Below are 20042 nucleotides of genomic sequence, written 5' to 3' on the forward strand. Positions count from 1 at the left end.
TATTTTTGGCTTGGAAAAGCCTTCTCTTAAAGATGTTTGTGGTTATCCTTGCAACAAGCAAAAACTAAATGAATAAATAAATAAATAAACTTCATCGAAACCAAATCTATGAAGTATTGGTATCAGTTCTCGGTATCGGCTAGAACATAAATTAAAATACTCATATCGTTTTGTAAAAAAGTGGTATCGGTGCATCCCTAATAATCACTCAGTTTTCAAAAACACATACTGTAAATGACGCACTGTAAGCAGATCTAATCTCTAATTGAAATATGTAATTTTAAATCATATATTAAAAATACAGGTTAATGTTTAGATTTCACGGGGGAGAAACCAGGAAATAGTCACAAATCAATCTCGCACTTCCTAACCCCTCTGGCCGTGGATGACTGACCAGGTCCTGTGGCAGACACAGCAGATATTAGAGAGGAAACACTACGTTTCAGCAAAGTAATATTTTTTACTTGAATTATTTTTAAGATATCAATGCCTGATTTGTAGTTAAACCCATGTAATCTGTGTGTGGATATATTTAATCCACATTGTTGGTGATAATGTTTTAGCTGTTTGCTGTGGGAGAACAGATTCATGGCCACATAACACTGGGTCAGTTGTAAGAATAAAAGCTAAAAACTTGCTCGTAACGTCGGTGAAATGTTTCCACCAACCCCAAGCAGATTCAAAAATGTCTTTATATGATTTAATTTCAGTATTCCTATAGCTCTTTAAAGAGAAAGTCAAAAGTAGTTTGAGCTCAGTGTTTGAACTCTGTGGGCTCATGAAGGCTGCAAACACAAATAGTGTTCAATTGTTGAATCTGATGCACATTTTATTCAGCTTTGAAACACAGAGACACAAATTATATTGAAAGCTCAATGCTGAATAAAAAGCTTTCAAATCCATTTTTTAGGTCTTAATTCTTATTTTATAATGTTAAATTACCCAAATAACCCAAACTGTGGGCTGAATTGTACATTTCACTCCTCCTGTTTGAAACTAAAAAGGGTTCACGACTTCTGTATGCGCTGAAAATTAACTTATATGCAATTTAATAGCAGACACTTGTAAAGTAAGATCTTAAAGATCTGTAGAGAAATATAATAGAAGCACAACTATCCCTGGTCTCCCCCATTCAAATATATCATATGTACATGCAATTTGGTTTGTATATGATATGAATATGATGACATAAATTTATGAGGCCCGAGCTACATTTCCAGGTTTTGATGAATATAGGCTCCTATATGCTAATACTTTACCTTTAAGTACAGCATTTATTTTATTTTTTTACTTTTTACGAATGGTAATGATTTTAATTAACTTAATTTAAACACATTTTATATAGGCATAGGTCGTACTTCGAGAGACAAATTCTTTCTAAAGTGAAAAGGTTTGAGAACCACTTATCTATACTTAACAACACCCCTTTCATCCTGGAAGGACTTCCATCGATGCAGCCGTCCATCTGTTTTTCCATTTCCAGTCGTTGCTGTGGTGTGTAATTTTCCTTTTTTTTCTCCATGTGGTCCCTTCTGATCTGCAAAATACAATTAAAAAAGATGTCAAGTCCTTAATTAAACTTAACACCATTCTTTGAAGGTTTCATCTACCATTGTCTCCAGTCTGATTCTGTTCTAACTAATATTTCGCAGCTATAAGTAAATACTCTACTAGATGACAATCTATGAACTTATAATAAATAAATGTGTTACAATAATTAGTAAAGCTGTAAATAAAAGAAATAACAATCAAAAGCTACAAATGTTGAACAGGCCGCCGACATAAATTACAATTAAATAAAACAGTAAATAAATACAGCAGTAATATGGAATATGTGTTAAAGCTGACAGCATACAAATACATTATAACAGATCAATTAATCTGATGATATAACAAATAACAATCTGCAAATTTTAAATAGCAATATACAAATGAAGCATACAAACAAACAAAAATGTTTTATCTATCGGTTTACCAACTTGACAACATAACAAAAATCATTCTACGATAATGAATAAGCTGCTAAAGAAGACAACAGAATACACAAACTAGAAAAATAGATATATTCAAATGCCTAAAATTGACAAGTCGCCAAAATAAGTTAAGAAGGCAATCTCACATTCCAACCAACATTCAGTACAATCCACAGTCTAACTAGACAGAGAAATAGTCAAATCTTTGTCCGTCACCAAAAGCACGTAGAAACAACCAAATATAACAACTTAAAATGATACTTTTAGAAAGATCTTTACATACCGCTAATGTCAGCGATGGTTAGACACTTAATGCAGCTCACACTTTCTCAACGTCATCGACGGCTTTTCGAACACATTCTTTTTTAGAACGTCACTGATTATAGTAACCACAGCAACGCCACCGCGCCACCAAATGCAATTACCGTGATTAAACGTGCAGTGCATTATTTCCGTGAAGCACTGTAGAATATAATAATAATAATAATAATTCTGTTAGGATTTGGGTCCCTGTAACGCCATCTTTTAAGTATATAAGCAATGGCAATTTAATCATATCTTAATGTTAAAACGACTTCCATTATAAAATCAATATGTGGACCTTTTTGGATTCCTGGGAGCTAATTAAAAATGTAATCCAGGAAAGAATGAGAACCATTGTTGTTGTTTACGTCCCTCAATCGGTATCTAAGCTGTGTCTCTAATTTATATTTATTTATGTGTGTGTGTGTGTGTAAATACAGTTTAAGTCACCAGAGAACAATATAGTCACAACTTATAGACCATTTGTGTTGATATAACAGTAAATAAGCGTTTAACCTTTGAATAAATTGCAAACAGCATACATGTTCTACATTGCAAATAATCAAACAAAGGACACAATAAATAACAAAAAACATTTATTGATTAAACAAGTATTAAACAAATAATAATAAAATTGAATACATGTTGTACTGCTCAAGGATTAAAAATTTCAATAAAGCAATAACAATGAAGCTGCAGAATAATGACACATTATAAACAAATTTAAGTAAACAGGAAGATTTTTTAAAAATTCTGAAATTGCACATGCACAAAAGTTTCCAAATAGACTGTAAAAAAAAGCTTAGAAACTGCACAAAATTAAAAAAAGGAAACAACTTAAAATACCCATGTAAAAATCTATGAAATTGCACAAGACATCTTAAAACAGCTATTTTTTTTTATAAAAAACCTGAACAGAAACCAGTTTAAGAAATAGCAAATATAGTATAATATATATATATATATATATATATATATATATATATATATATATATATATATATATATATATATATATATATATATATATATATATATATATATGTTTGTATATATAAAGAAATAGCATGAATATATATAGCTAATATATATGAATATAGCATGAATATACTTTCTCTATATATAGAGAGAAAGTGAAAGAAACAAATTGCCCAAGTATCAGGGAACATCTTAATACACTTAAAATGTTGTTATAAAATAACATAATTTAAAAAAATAAAGTGATTTAGACATTTGACACATTAGCTGCTCTCTTTCCTTCCTTCCATCAACCCTATCAGGAGCAAGTTGTAGCCACCTTGTGATGTATTTCTCCACCTCTTCATCAGTGGCGCTGTTGGTATGGACATTTGTCCTCACTGCATCTGTGATTAAAAGATAAACAGATGATTTGTTGTGAACAAGTACAAATGTTAATGGAAAAAAAAAAACAGATTCATGTTTGCTCTCACATAAGTACAACCTAAATGGGGCTTAAAATCACATTATATAAAGATTCTTTGTTCCTCTGGTTAATGATTTAAATGCACATTCTGCATAAAAGGTATTTTGGCACAGATGAATAACAGCCTCTAAATGTATTGAAATGTATATTTAAAATCAACTTACTGACTACGACAGTCCTTAGGGTGAGTGCACGAAAAGCCACTTTTTGGTTTGCCCCACTCCAGTTCATTTGTTTAGCCAAGGAGTTGACCAAAAGCTTTCCTAGGATACGCCACACTGCTTCTTTAGTGGAAAACCTACCAATAAGTAAAATAAACTAACAAACAAAAAATAAATTAAAATAAAAAAAAAATACAAAAGAGCTTGAACTTACCACTTTCTTTCTTTGTTCGGGCTGCTCCTTTAGTTGATGTTCAAGCTTTTCTAAATCAAATAAATTGGACAAAGGAAGGTCAAATGTGCTTGCATCTGGAGTTTCATCCCGCTGCAGAGTACTGCTTTGTTTTTGCTGATTTTTGAGAATCAGGTCCAGTTGCTGCTTTATGACCTCTTGTGATTTTATAAGTTCAGTCAGTAATGCTAAAAAACACAAATAATGAATTAGTATAACATCTCATATATCTCAACAGTGGGATAGATACTGCTGTTGTTCTCTAGTTAATCTTTACTTTCTAGCTGCATTAAGCCTTTACAAATTTACTGATGTTTTGAATTCTTACAAAGACATGACGAGTTGCAATAAGTTCTGTCTTGATCTCCAACTGCACTGGAACAAGGACTGTAAATGTTCCTAGGGGTACTGGAACGTAAAGTAACTGTGCATCTTGATGGTGTTCTTAAGGATTCTGCCATAGTCATTGGTGGTGATGGTACTTGCGGTGCTGCATCAATTTCTGAAAGATCCTCCATTCTGCCTTTCTTTTCCAGTCTCTTTTTTCCAAATAAATTTTCATCATCACAGTCACTATAGTTGTATCTGTTATGTCCCATGATCAGATACATTTACAACACACAACATTTTAGTACAGTGCCAAGTTTTTACGCAGCGGATGCCCTTCCAGCTGCAACCCATCTCTGGGAAACATCCACACACACATTCACACACACACTCATACACTACGGACAATTTAGCCTACCCAATTCACCTGTACCTCATGTCTTTGGACTGTAGGGGAAACTGGAGCACCCGGAGGAAACCCACACAAAGGCAGGGAAAACATGCAAACTCCACACAGAAACCCCAACTGAGCCGAGGTTCGAACCAGCGACCTTCTTGCAGTGAGGCGACAGCACTACCTACTGCACCACTGCCTCGCCTGCCTAGCATGATGATTGGTCATTTTCTTAAAAAAATGTAAATACTTTTTTAGGATTTGCCATTTCCAGCAAAATGAAACAAGAAATTATTTGATGACACCTCAAACTTCAGATGCTCATCACATCTGCTGACCAATCAAATGCTCTTCTGGTATTTGATATGTCCCACCCCATTCAAGATGCTGAAACTGACCATTGTCTTCCTGTTTCAGAATAAAACTGCACATTTTAAAGCATTGCACATTACCGACCCAGTGTTTAAAGTGATAGAACTGCTCAATATGAGCAATGCTGTATGTGATGCCTGATATTATAAATTCCCTTAATTGATCATCATTTATTGACGACTCATCAGCCTTAATAACCATGAAATGTGTCTATTGCAGTGGCACACTGTCAGGAGGTGAGTACATTATCTGTAACGTTTTATTCTGGAAGTGAACTAATCATTTAAAGGGCACCTATTATTCACTTATTTTATTTTTGGTGTCCCCAGAATGTGTCTGTGAAATTTCAGCTTTAAATACTCTACATATCTTTATTTATATACATTGTTTTTGTTTTAAACTGTTGAAAATGTCAGTTGTTTTGTCAGATTAAAAAGTGTTGTTTCTGTGTATGTGCCTTAAATACAAATGAGTTGTCTCTCTGTGCCTCGTATTGGAAATAAAGTAGTGTTTGGACATGTCAACTACTGGTCCACAGTGACAGGCAATCACCCAGACACTGATGAAGCAGAGACCCAGTCTGAAATAACAATGTTACGGGACCTACAGTATTATGCCCCTTTTTACAAGATCTAAAATAAGTCTCCGATGACCCTGGGGTGTGTATGTGACGTTTCAGCTCAAAATACCATACAAAATTATTTTATAACTCTTTGAAACTGCCCCTTAAAGGTCTCTATTTTATCAATCTAAGCATAAAGTCTAAAGTGCATGGAACAAAAGCATTAAGACCATGTCCGAATCCAATTTTGCTATTTTAAGGACAGGAAAATATGTTCTGTGCTCTGGCGCATGGTCCGACAGGGTTGTGCTTATTCTTTTCATGAGTTATGGGTGTGTTTTCAGCAAAATGTGCATTAAACCAATCAGAGTCTCATCTTTAACCGTATGTTCACACCGAAAGCGGCGACAGCGCCAAAGTAGCCGGAATTCATTCATTTTCAATGAGAGCCGGCGGCGAGGAATAGTGCAGAGCGCCTTCACCGGTGTGGGCGTCGAAGAGAGTTGAAATCAAGTTAACTTTTTGGTAATGAGCTATGATGTGGTTCGGCAGCAAGCAATCAGAATGTAGAAGTCTGCCGCACGAGAGCAGTCCAGAGAACACAGCCACAGTGAACTTTGGTTCTGACCACAGTTGTTTCCACGGGTTTGATTATTGCGGTCACTGGATTTCCAATTATTTGCAATGTTTTCTCACAGGAACATACATTAAAAAGTTACTGGTGAGTTACTCATGTGAATTAATGTTATATATATTTTTCCTTAAAAAAGCGGGAATCTCAGCACAAAACAGTATTGCTGCTTCAGAATATTTCAGACATATGGACACATTAGATAATTAAGTGCAGCAAAGCCACACCACATGCAACTTGATCTTCCATTGTTAAATAAATTTGATAAAAAGTGTGCAACATTTTCACGCTTGAAAGCATGTTTTATGTGGGAATGTGACTGATATGCTGCAACGGCCCCTTTAAATACAAGATCAATGTAGCGAATTTTGACGCTCTTGCCGCCAAAGGTGAAGGCAGACAGCGTTGTCACCAGGGCGCCCAAAGCGACCTTTGACGCTCTTGATGCTTTCGGTGTGAACGTATAGTAAGAGTCAGCTGTGTTGCACCATGGCTCATTTTCTATATACATGGTGGACTTTGTAAGTGGAAAAACTAAACGCTTCACTAGTGAGAAAACAGTTAGACAGATCATCTGTTCGAGGATGAAGACTGAGCCTCCTCCAGTCGGCCTCTTTAATTTCTCTTTGCTTTACTTTTACTCTTTAACTTTAGCTAACGCTCTGCACAGGACTTTAAACCAGCATTCATCTGGTCAATAGCGTGGCCTATTTCAGTTCCTCAAAATAGCAATGCGCCAACAATACGCCTTAACACACCACATTTTTAGACCAGAACACCCATGAGTCCACAAAGTGGCACAAATGGATTTGCTATTTAAACAACGTGGTGCAAAGCATGAAAATTACAGTTGTGCTGATCTGAAAATAGCAACTAATCACGCCATACACACCTTGCACCTTATTGCGCTGAATGTGTGATAGGGCCCTTAGGCTTTGATCCTAATTGTGTCATTTTGGTGACTGTTGCTTTGAAGATAATGTGAAATTAAAATATATTTTTTACATGTCAGCGAGTGACAGAATTTGTCTTTAGAAGATATAAAACTGATATAAGCATCCAAAGCTTGCAGTTTCTCACTTTCGTCTAATTGGATCAATGATTTTTTCCCCATCACCTCATACTTCAGTTTCTCATCAAATCTTGATCATTCAAATGCTCTCTAGTATCTGACATAACCCGCCATTTTCAAGACGCTTACCATTTGCTTTTCATTTGATGCGCTTGAGCTCAACCACCCTCACTGGCAGAGCTGTGATATGTGATATTGATATAAATACAATATTGGCTGATTGTTTTTTTTGTCTAATCTTTCCCACCCTCTCTCCATGTTTCAGTTGAGATTATGTCAAACATAGAATTAAAATGCTAAATTGAATCATCCAACTATGATGGAAAGACATTTACTGAAATAAATTCCAACATGCGCATCAAAGAAAGTCATGTAATTTTGTTTTAACAGATTATGAGATAACTAGGAGTGATGGTACAGCATTAGGCAAACAAGTGGACCGACCACAATGTAGAGCATCTGAAATGTTGTTTTGGCCATTCTAAAATCATTCAGCCAAAGTTCATCCTTAGACTGGTTCAGTATCATTATCTCCAGGCGCAAGTCATTTATTATATAAGAGAAAGGACCACAGTGTCTTCTCCTACCACAGCAAATTCCATTTTTCTTTTTTATATTTGGTGCCGGTTTATCAGGAAGTGACCAGTTTTGTTCTCTTAGATGGAAACAGTGCTTTATTCATAAATGTCTTATGCAATATTCCAGTTTTGTGGATAAATCTCTTTGGATGGAAACACAGCTAATGATAACTAGGTGTAAGTCTTCTTGCCGAACACACACTTGTCATCGTGGCTTTAATGTCCTTAGGAGACATCCAAATTCCAACTGCGCCAAGTAAATTAAATAAATAAACTGACCCAAGTGTTTCTAATCCCGCTGAGAGTGGACTGATGGATGTTGAGACAATCCCTCAGATCCTGCTCTTTCTGACCAGCGACAGGTAAACCAGGAACAGGAACCATTGGTCAATCAGTGGAAGGCATTGGCTCTGGTGCGGAGCAGGAGTCTTCATGACAAAAATGATGATCATTACCTGGTAAAGTTAACAGACATTAACATCTCTGGTGTATTTTGTAAATAAAACATGACTTCAGATGAACAACAAATTCCACTGTATCTCACATTTCACAGTTTTATGGTCAAACCTTATTATTATTATTATTATAAACATTTCTCAAGTAACATCTTATCACAAAATAAAATATATCCCAAGTAAATAACTCAAAAATGAAATTACAAACATGTAAACACTTTAAGGAAATAAACTGTTGTTTTCCCCTTTAAAATACAAATATTACATTTCTTGTATAAAAATTTGAATGAATAAACTTTGTGATCCTTTTTGTTGAAAATATAAAGTAGTGATGAACAATATATTGTTTGAGCATCGATATCGCAATGTGCGTATTTGCAATAGTCACAATGCAGGATTAATTTTAATAATGATTAAAAGATAAAGATATTATCAAAATTTGACATTATTTATCCAATGATGACCATGTTATTTTACATTTGATTGTTTTGTTTCTGTACTTGAATACTGTTCCACTCCCCAGAAAAGCATAAAGCACTGTTTATTTATTTATTATTGCTTGTAATTTGTTATAATTTATGCAGATGAACTGCATAGAAAAAGTCTTGTTCATCCAAGTCGATTTAAATTAATTAAAGCTTTCCAAATATAGCTATTCAAATCATCTGGTGAAATTATATTCCTATCGCAATGTATATCGCAGCAATACAAAAAAAAAAATGCAATGTCAGATTTTTCCAATATCGAGCAGCCCAAATATAAAGCAATTGACAACACTGCCAGAGAGTCTTTCTCAGCCTTACGCATGCTAGACGTGAGCTAACTACACCTACATTTCGAAATATAAACAGAATAGAAAACTCTTTTTCAGTACACATTTGATTCCACGGTAATGATATATACATCATACCATCCAGCCCCACCGCATTTATTTATTGCCATATTTATAGCAGAAATAATACCTGGTCATTTATGTCATGGAAACACATATGTATATTTTTTATTAGTGTGTTACTGAAATGCAACATGATTATTTATTAACTGTACTCTGTTAGCACTTACTGTAGTTTATTATAAAGCAGATGTTTGTAAACATGCTTTGTAACCCTTGTCATGAACTGATTAAAGTAACAAATTGTAAACATTTGGAGTAAGATATTGTAACTGAATGTTTAGTGTTTACTTTAGAATGGTTTTCTATGGGAAAGTGCTAAGCATGTAGTTTAGCATCTTGTGCTTGTATTCTAGCAACACTTATTTGCTGTATAAAGCATGTATTATATCAATAAATAATTTGATCTGTGTTTCCATTTCTCTTAAAGAATCATACTGTTAGTGAGTGAGTCTCTGTTAATTTTAAAGTCCCCGTTAACTTATGACAAAATTAACCGTATGATTTTGTTAGCTCACATTGCTAGTGTTGTGGTGAACTATTTATCTGTGCATGTCATTAAAAAACAAAACTTGTTTGCCCTTAAAATCTTAATTGAAATACAAAAATGCACTTCCTGTTTGTTTTTCTGTTAAATTGTCAGATTACGTATATCTTATGAATTGGGGATGACTAACATATTTAACCACGCTGCTCCAACTGTCAGTTTTGACACTAAGCAGAAATGGTGAGCAGGATGTGTCTGTTAGGTTGTAATATCTTTGGCCAAACACTTTTCCCAATCTTACTAAATGAAATGCCTACTTTACTACATCCAATCAGCTCGCAGTACAAAAAACAAGCCACGCCCACTGTTGTGTCATTTAATATTAGGCTCGCTTGAGGTGCGCCTCGCCTTGACTGCATTGTAAACGAGAGCAGGCGTGTGCAGTAAGAGGAGGGCTCAAAAATTACATCAGAAGTCGGACACCTGCTGAATCTCGCTGTTTAGCCACCTGGAAACGTCACCAGTGGCGGAGATCTCGTTCGCGTTTTTTATCGCAGACGAATGACCTCATGAAAAAATACTATGGTGATTTATAGTAAATATTATTGCATTTTGAACATGCTTTTTCAGTATTGGGTTGTGTTTATAGTTGTTGTGATACCAGAGCAACTATACAATTTAAATAGGCTATTTTATAACATGGTTCAAAAGCACTACAGTATACATTACTATAGTATTTTTAATATGGGAGTGGATATACCCTTACAGAAAAGTCACATGAATTTCACATGTGATCACATGTGACCACATGTGATCACATGTGACAACATGTGATCACACATGACCACATGTGAAGTTTATGTGACCACATGTGGACAACATGTGAAGTTCATGTGGCCACATGTGAAGTTTATGTGATCACACATGGCCACATGTGAAGTTTATGTGACCACAGGTGGACAACATGTGAAGTTCATGTGGCCACATGTGAAGTTCGTGTGGCCATATTTGAAGTTCATGTTACCACATGTGAAGTTAATGTGACCACATGTGAAGCTCACGATTACATGTGTTCATGTGACCACATGTGAAGTTTATGTGACCACATGTGAAGCTCACGACCACATGTGTTCATGTGACCACATGTGAAGTTTATGTGACCACGTGGACAACATGTGAAATTCATGTGGCCACATGTGAAGTTCGTGTGGCCATATTTGAAGTTCATGTTACCACATGTGAAGTTAATGTGACCACATGTGAAGCTCACGATTACATGTGTTCATGTGACCACATGTGAAGTTTATGTGACCACATGTGAAGCTCACGACCACATGTGTTCATGTGACCACATGTGAAGTTTATGTGACCACGTGGACAACATGTGAAATTCATGTGGCCACATGTGGACAACATGTGAAGTTCATAGGGCCACATGTGATCACCTTTGACCACATCTGAAGTCAATGTGACCAAATGTGGACAACATGTAAAATTATGCTGTCCACATGTGGACAGCATAATGATCACATGAACCCACATGTGAAAAACATCATCATCTGAAAACCATATTTCATGATGACCAACACTATACCGTGAATAAGTGCAAAACTGCAGTATAACAGCATTATAAAGGAGGATAAATGAGGTAAAATTATGTGCAACTGCAAAATAATGAACTATAAAATTCTAATAAAATTACATCAACAACAGTACAATTTGCAGTATATTCATGTACAACTTTACTACACTTGTGCATTGTGCTGAGATATAATCTAATATCCAATTTCCCAATGCTGTGGCAATGCTGTGCTGTACTTGCTACATGTTTTTGTACTTTTATTCAGGGATGTTTTGGAAACAAGTAACTTAAATAGAATTTGAAGAGTTTATTTGCAATGATAATTCTGTTTTAGTAATTTTTAAATATAAAGTTTTATGTTGTTTCTTGGGTTCAAAAAACATGATTTATAAAAAGTAAAAATGTAATGAGATTTAGTATTGTGTACATGAGTACAATGGCAAAAAATAAATGGATTTCTGAATCAGTCTGTAGGGAATTGAGAGTTGACTTCAAAAGAGTCGATTCCTCGACCCTCAATGGACGTAGTGCCGGAGTCGACTCCAAGACAGGATTCGATTCCTAGAGTCGAGTCTTTTTTTAACCCTTTTAAATGAAGCAGTTACAAGCTACAGTAACTTATACTACTCTTTCTCGAGCACGAAGAAGACAGAAGGCGCTCGCTTTAAATGCGTACTCACACATTTTGCGATTTTGCTTTTGAATTATGCGACCACGAGGCACTCTTACGCAACTGGGGTGAACTTGCGCGCGCGTTCATCACAGAAGAGCATTCGCGGCAACGCGCGCGTTGTCCTGACAACAAGGATTCACAAACAAACGCAGTTTCTTAACGGTCGTTTAGCAATCTTTTGTCCGTTTTGTCTCCTTATTTCGGTCGCGAAATGAAGATAAAATACGTGTTTGTTGATATATTAACTGTAAATGCCATTCACATATGAACACTAACGTACCACAGTTAAAATAAAAAGTCACGGTCAAAGGACAAAAGAGAGGGCTACGTTTTTTTGAGAAGCTGGACCATTTTGACCTTATCATCTTCAGCTGTATAATTCAGCGGTAAGTGCATATTCATATACTGTCCTCACAACTTTATAATTTAGGATGTGTAGAGAAACTTAACGTAACCTTAACAGTTGGTTCTGCAAGTACAACAACAAAAAAGAGAATATGTTCAGAATATTTGACCAAGCCAGTGATACCAGTCAAACGCGCGCCAAAAGATATCCGAGCTCATTCACTTGCCTAAAACACTGCAAATGTTGTAATTGATGCAACTGTATTAGTGATGTATTAATTTGTATTAATCCAGAATTCTCTTTTAACACATTAACTAAAATTTAATTGAATAGGGTTTTATAAACCTGATCTAAATGACTATTGTGCTTGGTTTTAAATTGAAATGTCCTAAATGTAAATAATGGAATAGATACAATAATAGATATTAAGGTAAGCAGAAGCTACTTGTTTATTTTATGTATTTCATTTCAAAAGTACTTAATAACAGTTCTGTAGATCTGTCATTATTTTAAAGGCTTGTCCATCCTTTCCAGAAACATTGGTTTATATTTTGTTTAACTTATCTTTTTATTGAGATACACTAGCATTTAAAAGTTTTAGATGGTAAGATTATTTAAACAATATTGAAAGACGTGTGGCTGCATGTACTTTCTTTAAAATACACTAAAACCAATTTTTAAAATTGATTTATAATACGTTTCACAATGTAAAGTTAATTTCTAATTTATTGTAAAACTTCATTTATCCCTGTGATACAAAACTTTAATTCAATCTTCATTATTGCATGTTAACTTAATCTTACTTTTTATGAAGATTATAGCATACAGGATTAATATGTGTAAGATGTTAATGAACATAGATATGATATCATTTTTAGTTTTGTCTGACTCTCTTTTCTTTCTCTCTCTCTCTCTCTCTCTTTCTCTCTCTCTACTTGTATTAATAAAGTTTTAAGATTAGATATTATAGACTAATATTGGTGTTACAAAAATCTGTCACAGTGGTTGATTGTTTCTCTTTGCTTTTTGTACAGAAATCAATGATGTGCAGGGGTTTAAAAAGTACAGCTTGGGAAATATAAAGATGATGGTTATTTTAAAGAAGAAGCCTGACACATTGGAGACTTAACCATCTTCAAAGGACAATGCTACAATTCAAGGAAGTCGACAGTTGTCTCAATTATACAGTTTTGCCTTTTTTTTTTTGTACCATAGTCTAAGTTTGTATTTTGATTGCCTAGAAGGTATTTCTTATTAAAGAAAAAAAAAAAAAAAAAAATATATATATATATATATATATATATATATATATATATATTTATATATTATTAAAGCAAAATCTTTTTAGCCACTAGCCACTAGTTGTACCTTCTTAGTCTACAGATTCCTTATAGGTACTTTGTTTTATAGCAGTTAACAGTCTGTGACTGCAGGGTGATTCAAAAAGAATAACACAACTTTGAAAATCTGTATTTAATCAAAGAAACATGATGACAACAGCTCTCCTAGCGACCTAATGAGTAACCAAATGAAACTTCAGAGCTTCCTTAAATCGACGACAGAAAGAGCTTAGCTCCCCTTTTCTTCTTTGCAGAGTTTTCGATTTTCAAATTTGTGGGATTCCTTTTGAATCACCCTGTATACAGTTTTTTCTGTTTTTAACATCTGATGTTTCCTGATAGGTAATCGTTTACATCACTTTGGGAGAGGGAGTGAAAACGGGCAGTCAATCAGTGTCTGAAAAGAGAAAATACACCCAATACAGAGGCTAGTAAGGAGCACTTCCATTGCACAAAGTTAATGTCTTAACAGGTAACTTTTATAGCGTTTGCTATCTCTAATGCGTAGAGATGGCAAATGTACATGCATCCTTTACTCAAGTAGAAGTACAGATACTCTGGTAAAAGTTGAACTACGGACTAGACTTTTCTACTCAAGTAAAAGTAAATAAGTACAGCCTGAAATATGTACTTAAGTAAAAAGTATTCATTACTAATATCTGTTTTAGTTTCATGGTGGTAACTACACCTCACAAAATGCATACATTTATACAAAATTACTTACATTTCAAATTTTTTTTTTTTGTAAAAAAAGTTGTTGCCAATTTTTAGCTGCAAAGTAGCCAAGCAACATCATCCTACAGGGCTTGAAATTGCGACTGTTTTGGTCGCATATGCGCCCAAAGTTTTATCTTTGCGACCTCAAAATGTATTTGGCAGCATTTATGCGAGTGCATAAAATTGTTGTTTTCACAGAAAAATGTTCACCACATGCGCGGAATTAGGAGGCATTCACGCAAGCATCTTTACACCTAAAAACACCAAACGCAGCACTAAAGAATAGTTTATAACAGTTAACACGTCAACTTGCTGCACTAAGCAAAGCCCGTCTTCAAGCTTTTTTTATTGGCCAATTGCGCTAGAACAGAATGCGAATGGATTGGTTAATATCAGCTGTCAATCACTCATTTCCGATGACAGGGAGCTACAGCTGCAAAAATGCAAAGGTCTGGATAAGAGAGAATGAAAACAACACTGATAGATTTAGTTTTAGAAACCATCTACAGTTACAAATCATGGCACATCTGATTAGTCATTATGTGGAGAATGTCAATCCAGCATTTACACTTTTCGAAGAGTCGATAAAAGACATCTAGTGCTCAAAGTCCGCTTTGAAAATGATTATAGCATTCACTGTAAAACTGGTGGGATGGAGTTTTTAGGTAACAGTGTTTGCCACTTAATCTACACATTTTAAGCACGAGATGTTCTAACGTGAAGTTTATTTGTTCTCCCTGTATTCGTGTGGGTTTCCTTCGGGTGCTCCGTTTTCCCCCACAGTCCAAAGATATGCAGTATAGGTGAATTGGGCAGGCTAAATTGTCCGTAGTGTATTCGTGTGATTGGGTGTGTATGAATGTTTTCCAGAGATGGGTTGCAGCTGGAAGGGCATCTGCTGCGTAAAACAGATGCTGGATAAGTTGGCGACTCCGAATTAAAAAAGGGACTAAGCCGGAAAAAAATGAATGAATGTTCAACCGTTATTTAATCCGTTATTTAATCATCACAATGCTGTTAATCGTGCGACTGATACTGCAGTCACCATCGCTAAAGAGCATGCATTCACTGAGATGAAACTAATATTGCAGTTCATGAAAAGACCGTTATATATTAGGGTGACGTATGCAAATAATAAGTTATATGTCAATAGCATCTGTGCAGTATCAGACACCACCCATAAGAACAGCACAGTTATTATAGTTAATTCAGTTCATCTCATTCACGTCAAGCAGTGCATGCAGGGCCAGTGAGCGCATGCAGATTTTTGTTTATTTGTTAGTTGTGATTAGAGTGGTAATATATATTGGAATCTGTTAACATAAAACGTTTAGTAACGGTGCTCATATTTGTCAGTGGGTGCGACTAAATTTTGTCTGGTGCATCCAAATTTTTGAAGTTAGGAGCACCGGTGCTACCAAGAAAAAAAGGTTAATTTCGAGCCATGTGTATCATCAGCTGAACACAAAACACTATAGCTGTTAAGAACAGCAGCTGTCATACTTGTTTGTATACTCTTGAATATAATTCTGTAGGCCTATATATTTATAACTAATAAATGTCTTAAATTTAAAACCTAATTTTTTTTCAAAACATATTTCAGTTTTTTTCTTTTGATAAAATAAAAAAACTAAATGTATTTGACTACATATTTTTTGCATTATACTAAAGCTACGTCTGCTCCACAAAGCACATTAAAGCGAAAGTAACGAGCCTGATTTAAAAATGTAAGGAGTAGATTTGTATTCAAATGTAAGAAGTAAAAGAAAAATATTTCAGAAAACGTTAACAGTGGAGTATAATACTGACACTAGACATATCTACTTAAGTAAAGTAACAAAGTTTGTACTTCAGTACTACCTATTTCTGCTAATGTGAAAAAATGTGATCTAAATACTATGAATTCATTTTGCATTCACGTGTATGCATTTGAGCATTTGGTAGTTTCTTTTATTAAAAATAAGTTTTGTATTTTTTTCTTACAGATTACAAGATCAAGTCATTAACATGAACCAAAAGGACAAACTCGTCAAAAGCAAAACTCACTTTCCCTTGGCTTTTCTTTCCCTTTTCATCACGGGTCATCACAGCAGAATGAACTAGCAATTACTGTGGTACATGCTTTTTTCACCAGATGCTCTCATATGCAGAATTGACCAGAGCACCCGAAGGAAACCCACGCAAACATGGGGTGAACATGCAAACTCCACACCTGGCACACCTGAGACTCGAACCAGTGACCTTCTTGCTTTGAGGCAACAGTGATGACCACAGAGCTACCATGTGGCCCCTTTTGTATTCACATTATATTAGTGACAGTTTTCCCCTCAAGGTATTTCAGTAAATAATTGTTGTGATTTTATATAATTGACAATAAATTGTTTGTATTTATATTTAAGTTTAAGAATAATTTTTGTTCACACTAATGCACAAATTTTATTGTGTGAAGTACACAAGAGAAAAGCCACAAGAGATTTTTACATGGGAACGCATGTTTCAATGCTCACCATCAAAATTCTAAATACAAACATTTTCCCATGTGATCACTTGTGAATGCACATGTAGTTCACATGTGAATTCACACAAAAACGTTAAAATTCACAGGTTTTCCCATGTGATCACATGTGGTTCACATGAAAATTCACACGAAATCGTTCCAAATACACACGTTTTCCCATGTGATCACATGTGAATTCACACAAAAACGTTAAAATACACACGTTTTCCCATGTGATCACATGTGAATTCACACAAAAGCGTTCCAAATACACACGTTTTCCCATGTGATCACATGTGGTTCACATGAAAATTCACACGAAATCGTTCCAAATACACACGTTTTCCCATGTGATCACATGTGAATTCACACAAAAGCGTTCCAAATACACACGTTTTCCCATGTGATCACATGTGGTTCACATGAAAATTCACACGAAATCGTTCCAAATACACACGTTTTCCCATGTGATCACATGTGGTTCACATGAAAAGTCACACGAAATCGTTCCAAATACACACGTTTTCCCATGTGATCACATGTGGTTCACATGAAAATTCACACGATATCGTTCCAAATACACACGTTTTCCCATGTGATCACATGTGAATTCACAAGAAAGCGTTCCAAATACACACGTTTTCCCATGTGATCACATGTGGTTCACATGAAAATTCACACGAAAGCGTTCCAAATACACACGTTTTCCCATGTGATCACATGTGGTTCACATGAAAAGTCACACGAAATCGTTCCAAATACACACGTTTTCCCATGTGATCACATGTGGTTCACATGAAAATTCACACGATATCGTTCCAAATACACACGTTTTCCCATGTGATCACATGTGAATTCACAAGAAAGCGTTCCAAATACACACGTTTTCCCATGTGATCACATGTAAATTCACACGAAAGCGTTCCAAATACACACGTTTTCCCATGTGATCACATGTAAATTCACACGAAAGCGTTCCAAATACACACGTTTTCCCATGTGATCACATGTGAATTCACACAAAGCGTTCCAAATACACACGTTTTCCCATGTGATCACATGTGAATTCACACGAAAGCGTTCCAAACACACACGTTTTCCCATGTGATCACATGTGAATTCACACGAAAGCGTTCCAAATACACACGTTTTCCCATGTGATCACATGTGGTTCACATGAAAATTCACACGAAATCGTTCCAAATACACACGTTTTCCCATGTGATCACATGTGAATTCACACAAAAGCGTTCCAAATACACACGTTTCCCATGTGATCACATGTGAATTCACACGAAAGCGTTCCAAATACACACGTTTTCCCATGTGATCACATGTGGTTCACATGAAAATTCACACGAAAGCGTTCCAAATACACGCCTTTTCCCATGTGATCACATGTGGTTCACATGAAAATTCACACGAAATCGTTCCAAATACACACGTTTTCCCATGTGATCACATGTGAATTCACACAAAAGCGTTCCAAATACACACGTTTTCCCATGTGATCACATGTGGTTCACATGAATATTCACACAAAGTCGTTCCAAATACACACGTTTTCCCATGTGATCACATGTGAATTCACACAAAAGCGTTCCAAATACACACATTTTCCCATGTGATCCCATGTGCATTTCACATGTGGTTTGTGTGTTTCACATGTAAAATTTCACATGTGCAATTTCACATGCACATGTGATCACATGTGAATTTCACATGTGAAACTCATGTGAAATTTCTGTAAGGGATGCAATAGAAATATCACAGTTTTTACAAAAAAAATGGTTCAGAATTACAGAAGATGAACAGCTTATTAACTAAAAGGGTGTATTTAAAATGTAATTCTGTATATTCAACAAACGTTAAAAGAATAACAAAATAAACAGCTTATACAGCAAGAAAACGTTCAAGAAACCTAATTTGGCTACATTATAAATGAAGTAGCCATAGATGCTTTTGAGTGACGGGTCATGACAAATGTTTGTTTGACAAATAAATTCTTAGGGGGTTAATTACATTGACATGCTTACTAGGTTTATATAAACTGATATTACTCCAGCCAGACTAAAATAAACAGCCCAAAACTTTCTCCAGAATAAAAACTATTAGACTGTAGGAAAAACTGTGAAAATATTCTTGGTCTATTAAACATTACTTTTGACTTCACATACATACACATACACACACACATATATATATATATATATATATATATATATATATATATATATATATATATATATATATATATATATATATATATACATATGTGTGTGTGTCTTGTTTACTACACCTTTTTCACTTCTCATATGAAACCACACAAAGATGAGGCATAATGACAAAACAGTCTGATTACCTTTGTATGTCTGAATATGTGTATATATTGGATTGACTTTCATTGAATAACGCTGCATAAAAATTACTATACAAAATTCACACAAACATACAAAAAGTGAAAATGACAACAAACAGGACTTAAAACTGAGAGAGAAATAAAATACAGCACACACACATCCTAATGATTTATTAGCTACATTTAGTTATATTGGATAGGTCACGTTATGTTTTACAAAGGTGTGTTTTGTTTTTGTTTGCGTGTAAATCTAAATAAATAACCATATTTAATGCTCTTTATGACTTTTTTTTTAATTATCAACGAAAATACAAAAAAAGGTATTAAACAAATCCAGGTATAAACCTTAGTAAAACAAGATAATAAAGTGTAATGTGTCAGTCTCATCCAATCAGCATTAAGCTGTGTCGTCAGCCAGTCGTTTCCCATCATGCTTTTGGTAACGCAGTCTTTTGAGAGCAACTGCGGCCGACTGCTCTGAGGTACCCGCCTCGCGATCGCGAGAGTTTTTTGGCGCACGTCAGCGTGACATCAGAGCGAGGCGAAGGCAAGGCGGACACATTTCTAACCGGCATGCATCTTGCGGTGATCACCGGTGATCCATTCTGCGCAGATTTTGGCCAAGTCAAACGAGCCTATTCAGTT

At 35.1% G+C, this 20042-nt stretch overlaps 3 long non-coding RNA genes and 1 pseudogene across 4 annotated transcripts; 3 read left to right on the top strand and 1 right to left on the bottom strand.

The window, feature by feature from the left end:
* Window positions 1–1413: 1413 nt before the first annotated feature.
* Window positions 1414–7160, bottom strand: LOC147843462 (uncharacterized; annotated as a pseudogene). Its single transcript, XR_015493491.1, has 4 exons — window positions 4442–7160; window positions 3885–4301; window positions 3574–3640; window positions 1414–1537 (listed from the first exon to the last, which is right to left on the bottom strand). The product of XR_015493491.1 is annotated as an uncharacterized LOC147843462 (transcript).
* On the top strand, window positions 5594–19016 carry LOC147843463 (uncharacterized). Its single transcript, XR_015493578.1, has 3 exons — window positions 5594–9196; window positions 9317–10633; window positions 18790–19016. It is a non-coding gene; the product is annotated as an uncharacterized LOC147843463 (long non-coding RNA).
* On the top strand, window positions 12258–13763 carry LOC147843464 (uncharacterized). The gene is made up of 2 exons (XR_015493514.1): window positions 12258–12524; window positions 13519–13763. It is a non-coding gene; the product is annotated as an uncharacterized LOC147843464 (long non-coding RNA).
* LOC147843465 (uncharacterized) lies at window positions 13797–18792 on the top strand. Its single transcript, XR_015493497.2, has 3 exons — window positions 13797–14296; window positions 16527–18339; window positions 18403–18792. It is a non-coding gene; the product is annotated as an uncharacterized LOC147843465 (long non-coding RNA).
* Window positions 19017–20042: the final 1026 nt, after the last annotated feature.

The sequence above is a fragment of the Danio rerio genome, chromosome 6, assembly GCF_052040795.2.
Source record: "Danio rerio strain M-AB ecotype USA chromosome 6, GRCz13ab, whole genome shotgun sequence".
Lineage (NCBI taxonomy): Eukaryota > Metazoa > Chordata > Actinopteri > Cypriniformes > Danionidae > Danio > Danio rerio.